Here is a 10,975-nt window from a genome sequence, read left to right on the forward strand (position 1 = left end):
TTTTTAGGGGGTTAAGAAAGTATATTAATTTATAGTTTATACTTTCTACCTGGAAATTTCAGAGTTGAAAAGGTTGCAGGAAAACTGTTTTCCCAGATGTTTCTAACCTGCTGTAGAATTCTTGGGACAGAAAGAATGCCTGATTAATGGCAGATTTCTTAAAACAAAAACAAAAAACGGGGAGTCGGGCAGTAGCACATAGTGTTAAGTGCACATGGTGCAAGGCACAAGGACCGGCGCAAGGATCCCGGTTCGAACCCCCCGCTCCCCACCAGCAGTGAAGCAGGTCTGCAGGTGTCTGTCTCTCTCTCCCCCTCTGTCTCCCCCTCCTCTTTCATTTCTCTCTGTCCTATCCAACAACGATGTCATCAATAGAAACAACAATAATAACTATAACAATAAAAAACAAGGGCAACAAAATGGAATAAATAGATATTAAAAAAACTAAACTTAACCACTGATGGTTTTTTCTAGGAAGAAATACAATGGGTAAAAGAGAAGACAGTGCTTTAGAACTTTATTGGTGACCACTGAACAAGGGTTGAGAGACCATGATTAGGTCATACAGATAGCAGCTACCATTCTTTGAGGGAGTTTTCAGCTTTGAATGGGAATTAAGTGAGGATGAATCTGTCTAAGGAAGTCACACACAGTCTGCGTGAGTGTACCTTATCAGTAGAAAAGACTAGCTATACAGAAAAACAAAGTCAGTGTGAGACAAGGAGTGCTGAACCATTCCACACTGATGCCCAGGAATTTAAGCAGATTCTCTCTCTCTCCCCCCTCTCTCTCTCTCTCCTCTCTCTCTCTCTCTCTCTCTCCTCTCTCTTTCTCTCTCTCCTCTCTCTCTCTCCTCTCTCTCTCTCTCTCTCCTCTCTCTCTTTCTCTCTCTCCTCTCTCTTTCTCTCTCTCTCCTCTGTCTCTCTCTCTCTCTCTCTTTCTCTCTCCCCCCCTCCTCTCTCTTTCTCTCTCTGGTAGCAGGATCTTAGAAAAAGATAGATTGTCTTAATGTTCAAACCAGACCATGATAGACTTTCTAGTCAAGTGATGGAATGTGAAAAACGATCTCAGACCATCACCTTTTCCCATTCAAGATCTTCCCACGTCATTAAAACAAATAAACAAACAAACAACAAAAATCTATGAGGGCCTGGGAGGTGGTACACTTGGTAAAGCACATGTGTTAGAATACATAAGGACCCATGTTCAAGCCCCACCCCGCCCTGGTCCCCACCTGCAGAAGGAAATCTTCATTGGCAGTGAAGCAGTGATACAGGTATTCCTCTTAATCTCTACCTGTCTCCCTCATCCCTTTTGATTTTTCTCTGAGCAAATATTCTGACACAAGCCATGTCAAGGATAAAACTCTGAACTTCATGCTGGAGAGCCCAATGCTTTATCCACTACTCCACCTCTCAGCCACCCTTTCTAACTATTAATGATTATTATATATATATATATGTATATACAGTATACATTTGTAAATAACCTATTGAACTAGAATTATTTTTAATTTATAAAAATGTGTGTGTTCATTAGGTATCTGGCAACACACTATATCTCTGTATTTATATCAATATGAATTACGATTTAAAAGAGTTATGTCCATTGTAAATCCTAGAGAATGCTGTGACAATAAAATTGTACGTAAACAGAAGTCTGTGCAATTGGCATGTATTTAATCAACATTTCTCCCCTGGTTTTCCACTGCTTTTAAGAATAGGCCCAAAGTATCTTAAAGAGCTCAGAGAGGCTCTATCATAATTAGTGTCCTGTTTTTTTCTATTTCTCAATAAATGCTCTGTCTTATTTTGCTATTTATTTTTAAATTCTAAAATTTTGTCACAAATATATAAAGTAAAGCCAGGAACATTTTTTTTAATGATGTGGAAAGGAGGAATACAGAATTCATGACAGCACAAGAATAACAATTTCTTTTTCTATCCTGTAATCATGCAAAAGACTTTAGAGGTCAAAGCATGTACAAAGCATTTGCAAAGTTATCTGCACACTTGAGAGAGGGACAAAGACAAAGTGTCATCGAAAACCATTAAGGATCATTAATTTTTTTTTTGGATGAGATAATGAGAACCTCTTAGGAATCTGAATGAATATGCATGAAACATTTAAGGTTATGAAGGGAACGTCATCTGTTTTGAAAAAAAAGTTCTTACCTAAAATATAGCTAGGATTAGTATAATTTCTTACTAATAAGAGGTTTCTAATTTTATATTCTAATTTTTGAGATTTATCCCCATTCTTACGCATAAGGTAAATGACATATTCCAACTCCATTCAAGCATGTTTGATTCATAATCAAATTTCTTGTTTCATAAAAAAAGATTTCTGCATTTCAGTATTAATACTTTTCATATGATCTGAGCCACATAGCTTCACCTCAAATAAAAGCTATATACAATTTTCAAAACAATAGCAATATACCTTAGATAGTATATCATTTTTTTCATGTCTTCTTCATTATTTGCATTTACGCCTTTAAAAATAGTCAAGCAGGTGGAAATTGTTGAAGCATAGATAATCCACAAATTATCTATGCGTAATGAATATGTTCTGAGGCCTAACCTATGCCAGGTACTTTGGCATAAGGAAAAGACAGTCCAATACAGCAGATGGACATTGATCACATAATTAGTTTACAAACCGGTAAATGTGGTAAGAGGTCATATGCAGAGGACTATGGTCACACAAATTTTGAATGAATTCAGTCATCAGTGTATTTTTATACTCTGCCCTTTCTATGATTCTCCTTGCAAATCATTCAATAGATTTTTAATAGTTAAATCAATCAGTGTGTATTGTTGAATTGAGAATTAATAAAATAAATCTCAATTTGTTGAAAAGGTGTGAGGAACTTTTAATTGAACATTTAATTGAAGATGAACATTTAATTCTAGGTGTTGTCTAAAATGACACAATCATCGGTTAGTCTGAATAACTCTTTGCATAATAGTTTATTTGGTAAAGAAAGAGGGACTGGAAGCTTTGCCATGCTAAATAATGATGCTTAGTCAATAGGTGTTTAGACGACATTGCACACATTTGTAAATATGACAGTACCTATATTTAATTCAAATATGTAGTTTTAGATGAATGCTATGCTATTTCAGATCTATATAACATATTATTTTAAGTTGCTGTTTTATCTTTGTATGTTCTTACTGATATTTACAGGTTTACAATAGTTCAACTTATAAAAGTACTTTTATTGTGATTCATTCCCATAGATTTTTTTTCTTACTCATTGTAAAATGCTTTGTCTATTTTAAATCCTTATTGATGATTATTTATTACTTATGTGAGGAGATGAGCATTTAAAAAATAATAGTCATCTGCTTCCTTATGTTTTGAATTGTCCTCATATGAAAGAGGCCTTTCTTAGGATTGGGGACATTTGAATGAGCCTTGTGAGAGATTCAGAGGAGGCTGATGAATGAGCTGGAAATTCCATTACCAGGCTGGATTCAGACAGATTCTACTCCATAAATGACCTGAGAATTGCAGTCAGCCCTTCCACTGTAAACAACAACTCTGTGGAACGTTCAAGTGGAATGAAACACAACAAGGTGTCATTTGGCCTTCTCTGCAGGAAAGAAACAATACAACTGTGTTAACTTCTGCTACCAGTATTTCATGCTCATTTAGAGCAGTCGACCAAAATAACCAATATATATAATCTAAAGATATAACTACTGGTGATTAGTCGGGGGGGGGGGGGAAGTATCCAAGTCAATAAAAAATAGTAAAAAGAAACTTATAGGGCTATAATTGCAGAATGGAGGGAATAGCAAAATGGTTATGCAAAAGGACTCCATACCTGAAACTTAGATCCAGATCATGCCCATGGCAAGACATGCCCAACTAGGTGAGTGCTCTATATTTCAGTCCTTTTTCTTAATTTACTCACCCATGTTTCCCCATATCTAAGACTGTGAGAGAACTAAGTTGGCTATTGTAGGGGATGGGATGGGGATGGGATGGGATGGGATGGGATGAGGATGAGATGGGAATGGGATGGGATGGGATGGAGATGGGATGGGAATGGGATGGGATTGGATGGGATGGGATGGGATGGGATGGGATGGGATGAGGATGAGGATGGGGATGGGGATGGGATAGGGATGGGATGGGGATGGGATGGGGATGGGATGGAGATGGGATGGGAATGGGATGGGATGGGATGGGATGGAGATGGGATGGGAATGGGATGGGATGGGATGGGATGGGATGGGATGGGATGGGATGGGATGGGATGGGATGGGATGGGATGGGATGGGATGGGATGGGATGGGGTTGGGACGGGGATGGGACGGGGATGGGACATGGATGGGACAGGGATGGGACGGGGATGGGACGGGGATGGGGATGGGATGGGGATGGGGATGGGGATGGGATGGGATGGGATGGGGATGGGATGGGGATGGGATGGGATGGGATGGGATGGGGATGGGATGGGGATGGGGACACAGACCTTTGGTGGCGGGAGAGGTGTAAAATGATACTCCTATAAACTATAATATTATATATTACTATTAATTTTATATGCTAGGGGATAAATAGATTTAATATTTCAAATTCTTGAGCTACCTAGATTCTAGTTTTAAGTAGAAATTTTCCTCATCTATACATTTAATGTTTCAAATTTGTAAGCTGACTGAATTCTAACATTGGGCTTAAACTGTTTAAGTAATTCTAAAAATAATATATATTTTTTCTAAAATACCTAAGTTACCTACAACTTTAGGCTAGATGGATCAAAATCATTTGGTCTGGTCAGTGTCTATGACATTGTGATTAGTAGATATCTTTAAATTGCATAAAGCCTGGTAAGGTCAAGCATATTTCTGTAAATTCTAGCCATGAGGCTTTCCAAGAAATATAAGCTCCCAACTAAATTGCTTATAATAATAATTAACTATTGCCACTTTAAACTCTTTTTTAAAATTTTTAACAGTTTGATTTCTTCTTCTTCTTTTTAACCGTTTTTCCCCTTTATTGAGGGATTAATGTTTTACATTTGCCAGTAAACACAATAGTTTGTACATGCATGCCATTTCTCAGTTTTCCACATAACAACTGTAATCCCACCAGGTCCTCCTAGGATGACAGAGCACCTCACTAATGTTTCTAGAGAACAGCGTTAGTGGATGAATAGCTGGGCTTTGCAGAGGCACTCAGGGTGTTATTCTCTCCACTGACACACAGTTTAATTCTGCTGAGGAATAAAGATAATGGGGAGCTAGAGAAGTGACATAGGCTGAGTGGTGGTGCGCTTGGTTAAATGCACACATCACTATGCACTAGGACCCGATTTCAAGCCCCTGGTCCCCACCTGCCGGGGGGAAGGTTCAGGAGTGGTGGAGCAGGGCTGCAGGTATCTGTTTCAATCTCTCTGTTCGATCATATAAAATAAATAAAGAGAGAGAGCGAGAGGGGGGGGAGAGAGAGAGAGAGAGGAGAGAGAGGTAACTGACAACAAAAATGAAACTGAAATGTTTTTTTTTTTTTTTTCCTTTTGTATCTGTGACCACAGACACGAACATGCTCTGGCTTCAGAAGAGCCTCGCCTTGATCATATTCTGTTGCAGCAAAAAGAAGGTCTGGTTGGATCTAGTGAGACCAGTGAAATTGCTAGTGCTTATTCCTGTCAGCAGATTTGGAAACTGTTCAAAGATGGGCTGACCATCTTGAAACCTGTGACTGTCCATCCTTGGGCCGGATGCTGGAAAAACACCTTGACTCTTTAAAAGGATAGGCAGATGGACTTTGGTTAAGTGCAAGGGTCCAGCCAATGCTCAAATACCCGGGAGAATTCTTCACAGCCTGCTCAGAAGATACTGACAATCTAAAAAGATCGACTGCCACATGTATCACAGCCTGAAGGGAAAGATTTTTTTAAATGCATATATATATATATATATATATTTCATGGAACATATTGAAAAGCTGAAGGCAGACAAGGCTTCCAAGAAGCTCCTGGACAAGCAGGCTGAAACCCACAGGTCTAAGCCCAGGGAAGCATGAAAGCACTGTGAACAGCATCTACAGGCTGAGAAGGAAGAAATCATTAACACTTTGTTCAAGGAAGAAGTGTCCAAGGAATAAATCCCCCTTCTACGTAGTACATAGTGGCCTCTAGTGTTGCTAAGTATTCAATAAAAGGAGACTATTACTTACCAAAACACTAGCAACAACAAAAACTAAAACCAAAAAAAATGCCAGGTGCACTCCAAGTCTTATACATGCTTCAACCATCAGAATTTAATAGTCAAACAGACTAGAACATAATGTCTTTTGTCTAGGTAGGTGACTGAGTGGTAGTATATTTGAATTACATGCAAAAGGCTCTGGATTCAATCTATCTATGGCATGACATAAAAATAAGAATGCAAGAATGATAAAAATAAGCAGAACGGGAGTCCAGCGGTAGCACAGTAGTTTAAGCTCACGTGGCACAAAGCACAAGGACCAGCAGAAGGATCCCGGTTCGAGCCCCGGCTCCCCACCTGCAGGGGAGTCGCTTCACAAATGGTGATACAGGTCTGCAGGTATCTTATCTTTCTCTCCTCCTCTCTGTCTTCCCCTCTTCTCTCCATTTCTCTCTGTCCTATCCAACAATGACGATATCAATAATAACTACAACAATAAAACAAGGGCAACAAAAGGAATAAATAAATAAATAAAATATTTAAAAAAATCTAAAACCAAAACCAAAAGTATAACATCCTACATAGTAGAATGATACTTTAGTATCTCTCTCACAAAGATTAAATACATAAAAGCTTTAAAAAAAGATAATATTATCAAGAGTTTCAAGATGGTGCACATGTAACATTATACTTGGAGCACAGAGTCCTCTTCTGAGCACACGCTCATTTTCATTGATATTGTCGCCCTTGAAGTTGGTTCTGCACAATGGGAATGACAATGGGAAGAGATGAATGAGGTGAAAGAACTGCTGTTTCAGGGGTCCTAGCAAGAAAATTTGGAAGGCTAGCTAGAACTCGCCATTACTTACCCATAGGGATTAGAAACTATAGCCAGAAATCTAAATTCAAATGTCAAGTTTTGTCCCTACTAGAGTCATGAGAGTATCTCTAGAGAGCAGCAGTCACACAGACTGACCTAAGATCAAAGAAGAGATTAGTAATGGAAAGCCAAGGTGTGAGACTGACAGTCTAGTAGAAGGTGGTCCTTGGAATACATTTGCTAACAGAGTTGGACCGAAAAACAGTAGAGTCAGATTTCTGGGCAAGAATAGAAGTTCTTAGAAAATCTAATTGAAAACACAGTATGGAAGTGGCTTCAGAAGTATCTATTCTGCTTGGTGATGGTCTGAGATTAAATTTGATTATTCTAGGATGTTGTTTTTAAAAAAAGCAGGAAAAGAGGGTAGAAATATGTATTTTTACTTCATTTGTTGTAGCCAGACTTTTAATTGTTTTGTTAGTTAGTCGTATGATCTATTAGGGATAATAATGGCCTTCCAAGCTGCCTATACACTGTGAATATGTTACATTATGTAGCAAAAGAGATATTGCATATGTGATTAAGATCATAGACATTGGCATCAGGAGATAATGCTAAATTATCTGCAAGTTTCCTATCTAATCATGTCAGTCTTTAATAATGGAGAAAATTTGTTGACTGTGACTCTTCAGAGAAATAGCAAGAGAAGGACTTCACCTGCTATTTCTGATTTTGAAGATGGAATAAGGGGCATGAGCCAAGGGATATGAATGCCCTCAAAACCTGGAAAGATAGTTACCTTTAGGCTCAGAAGTCCTAGGTTCAATCTCCTGAATCACAAGAAACAGGACTGAGCAGTGCACTGTTTGAAATAACAAGGAAGAAAAAAAGAGAAGAGAAACAAAAAAAGGAAACAAAGGGGAAGGAAAGGAAAGGAAAAGAAAAGGAAACTGTAATTATTATTTTGTGTGTGTGTGGGACAGTGACTTGAGTATGAGACTTATAAGTATGAGGTCCCAAGTCTATCCCCTATATCACATATGCATAAATGAAGTTTTTGTTTTCTTTTTCCCATAAGTAATTAAACTTAAAAATAAAAGACATTCACCCTCAAAGTTTTCATAAGTAAATGCAGTTCTATTGACGTCCTAACTTTAGTCATTTGAGAACATGTCAATCTTTTGCACTGCAGAAATACAGGAAAGTTAATATTTTTAGAATCACATTGCATTTGTTTCAGTAACAAGAGGGGATGAATATACATGTACTTACCTTGCACAGCAGACTCAGGATTATGAGAATACACAAAATCAGGGAAAAGTCAGTCTACGTTGACCACTGGAATCATTGAACTTAATGCCTGATTTTAGAGAAAAAAAAAAAAAGCCTATTGGTTAAAGGAATTGACTGATATGTCAGAGGTCACAAGGCCAGACCCCTGCCAGTCAGATTTCTACCTGTTCTACTATATTTTCTATTGCCTACTATAGACATAGGCTAAAAGCAAATGTATGTAAACATCGATGCAGTGTTCACATTATAAAAAGTTGTAAGAACTACGGTGAGAACAAATAAAAATGAAAGGGAGAAATGAATCAAGAGTGGAGTAAATCTTTTTGGTTTGAAGATGAGTTTCAGTTAGAACTAGAATCCCTTACAGTACAGCATATGGAGGAAGAAAAAAAAAAAAGATAGATCATGCCTTAGAAGCAGAGGTAAAGCATGAAAAATGATCAAATGAGACACAAGGGAGAGAGTCTCTTGCCTGTGTTTCAGCACCAACTAAATCAAAGTAGCTTCCTTTTTTGTAGCTGTTCCCAGAGTCAACTTCTCCTTGATAAACTAGGTGGTGAGTCCACGAGGTGGCTGGCATTCCAGACCTGTGTATCTCATTAGTGCCATGAAGGGCAGTAGGGGAAGATGTGCCTCTCCTCAGAGAAACAGAACTGCTCTCAAAGAGTAATTTCACCTGAGTGGCTGACCTGGAAACAGACCTCTTATTCTAATACCAGGTCTCAGAGGAAAGCTGCCTTTCCCATGACATTTTTTATGGGCTTTCTCTCACTTGGAAATTAAAGAGAAATATGTCAGATACAGAGACTAGGGAGCAAAGTATAAAACATGACTGTGGCTAGTTACTAATAGGGAGCAAAGTATAAAACATGACTGTGGCTAGTTACTAATAGTGATGGTGCCGCTGGAAATACCTGGAGAAGAGCATATTGTTAGAATTTAAAAGGTCACTGGGATAGTCAGTTGTGTAGGTCTTGTTCTTATTTGCTAATTAATGTCTTTTATAGAGAAGGATGCACCTGAGAAATCCAGCTGTGATGTGTGTGTGTGTTTGTGTGTGTGTGCACACACACACTAAATTTGTATAGAATAGCTCTTTTATAAAATAATTGTTTTTAATTTTTTATTATCTTTATTTATTGGATAGAGACTGCCACAAATGGAGAGGGAAGGGGGTAGTTGAGAGGGAGAGAGAGAGAGAAAGAGACCTGCAACACTTGCAAAGCTTTTTCCCTGCAGTGGAGGAGGCAAGTCCATGCACATTGTAACATGTGCAGTCAACCAGGTGCTTCAACACCCAGTCCCTAGAATAGTGTTTGTACCCATGCAATTTATTTATTAATTATATTTATTTTAAATTGTAAGATGATACTCATGCAATATTGGTGTGGCTGAATGTGTAACATAAGTAAAGAAGAAATAAGAATTTCTGTATTGTTTTGGTTACTCTTACCTAATAATTGTACAATTAACCAATCATGAAAGCACCTAACATTGATAGAATTTTCTTTTAATGTGAGTATCTTGTCTAGTTTTCATTCTGCTTCCCCATTTGTATTTGCTCCATTCCTTCCTTTTATGTTCTTGCATTATGTCTCCACACTGCCAGAGGGTTAAATGTTGAGGGACCAGAAGTACCTGAGAGGTACCGCCCTGGAAATAGGAGTGGTGACACCTCTGGCTTGGAAAGGTGAAGGCGGGGCTTGGTGTTATAAACTAGGTCTGTGGGCGTGGTCTCTGTCTGCCCAGGTCATCATGTGAGTCTTAGCTCTCAGGGGCTCCAGGATCCTTATGCTGGTCCCTGTGCTTCGTGCCACATGTGCTTAACCCGCTGTGCTATCTCCTGACCCCCTAAATTGTTCATTCTTAAGGCAAAGAACCCTTAACATATACACAACAGAACAGTAGTTACCTGGAAAAAGATGAAATCTAGCATTTGCAACATCATGAATGGATATGGGGGGATATCTTATTTCCAGACTTGTGGAAATAAACAAGATAGGGAAAGACGAATGTCCTATGATTTTACTCTTATCTGATACATAGAAAAATACAAATCTTTATATTAAAATAAGAGAACTTTGAGACTATACTACCAGGGAGTGGTTATTAGTAGGAAGAGAAAAAAAAAAAAGAGCTAATGGTTTGGGTAAAAGAGGTCAACTGTATGGTAAAATATAGTTAAACTTTTTGTGGTGAAATTAATGTAGTATTTGTACACATTAATTTTTTAAAAATTTATTTATAAAATAGAAATGTTGACAAGACCATTGGATAAGACGGGCACAATTCCACACAATTCCCAACACCAAAGTGCCATATCCTGTCCCCTCCCTTGAAATAATTTATATAAAAGTCATTACATTTTGGGATACAAACTTGATTAATGATTTCAATGAAACCCTCCGATCTTAGTGTTCTCTCTGGTCTAGTTAAATCACATAACTCTTTATTCAGAGCAGCTGCAATCAGTTGTCTTATTCGACAGTTGATTGGAGGTCTTTTGCATGCTACTTAAATATTTATATTTATTAGTTTAGTAAACAGCGTTTTTAGGGGAAAAGTGTGATTTTGTTCAGTGTCATCCTCTGAGATATTTTGGATATACATGTGTGTATATATAGGTATATACATGTAAATTGTTTAACTGTATTTCTTTTTAAAAAATATTTTTTCCTTTTGTTGCATTGTTTTA

General features: G+C 37.9%; 1 pseudogene; it reads left to right on the forward strand.

Annotated features, from left to right (window-relative positions):
- The first annotated feature begins 5,471 nt into the window (after positions 1-5,471).
- Positions 5,472-6,123, forward strand: LOC132532683 (large ribosomal subunit protein eL19-like; annotated as a pseudogene).
- The last annotated feature ends 4,852 nt before the right edge of the window (positions 6,124-10,975 follow it).

This window comes from Erinaceus europaeus, chromosome 14, assembly GCF_950295315.1.
Source record: "Erinaceus europaeus chromosome 14, mEriEur2.1, whole genome shotgun sequence".
Lineage (NCBI taxonomy): Eukaryota > Metazoa > Chordata > Mammalia > Eulipotyphla > Erinaceidae > Erinaceus > Erinaceus europaeus.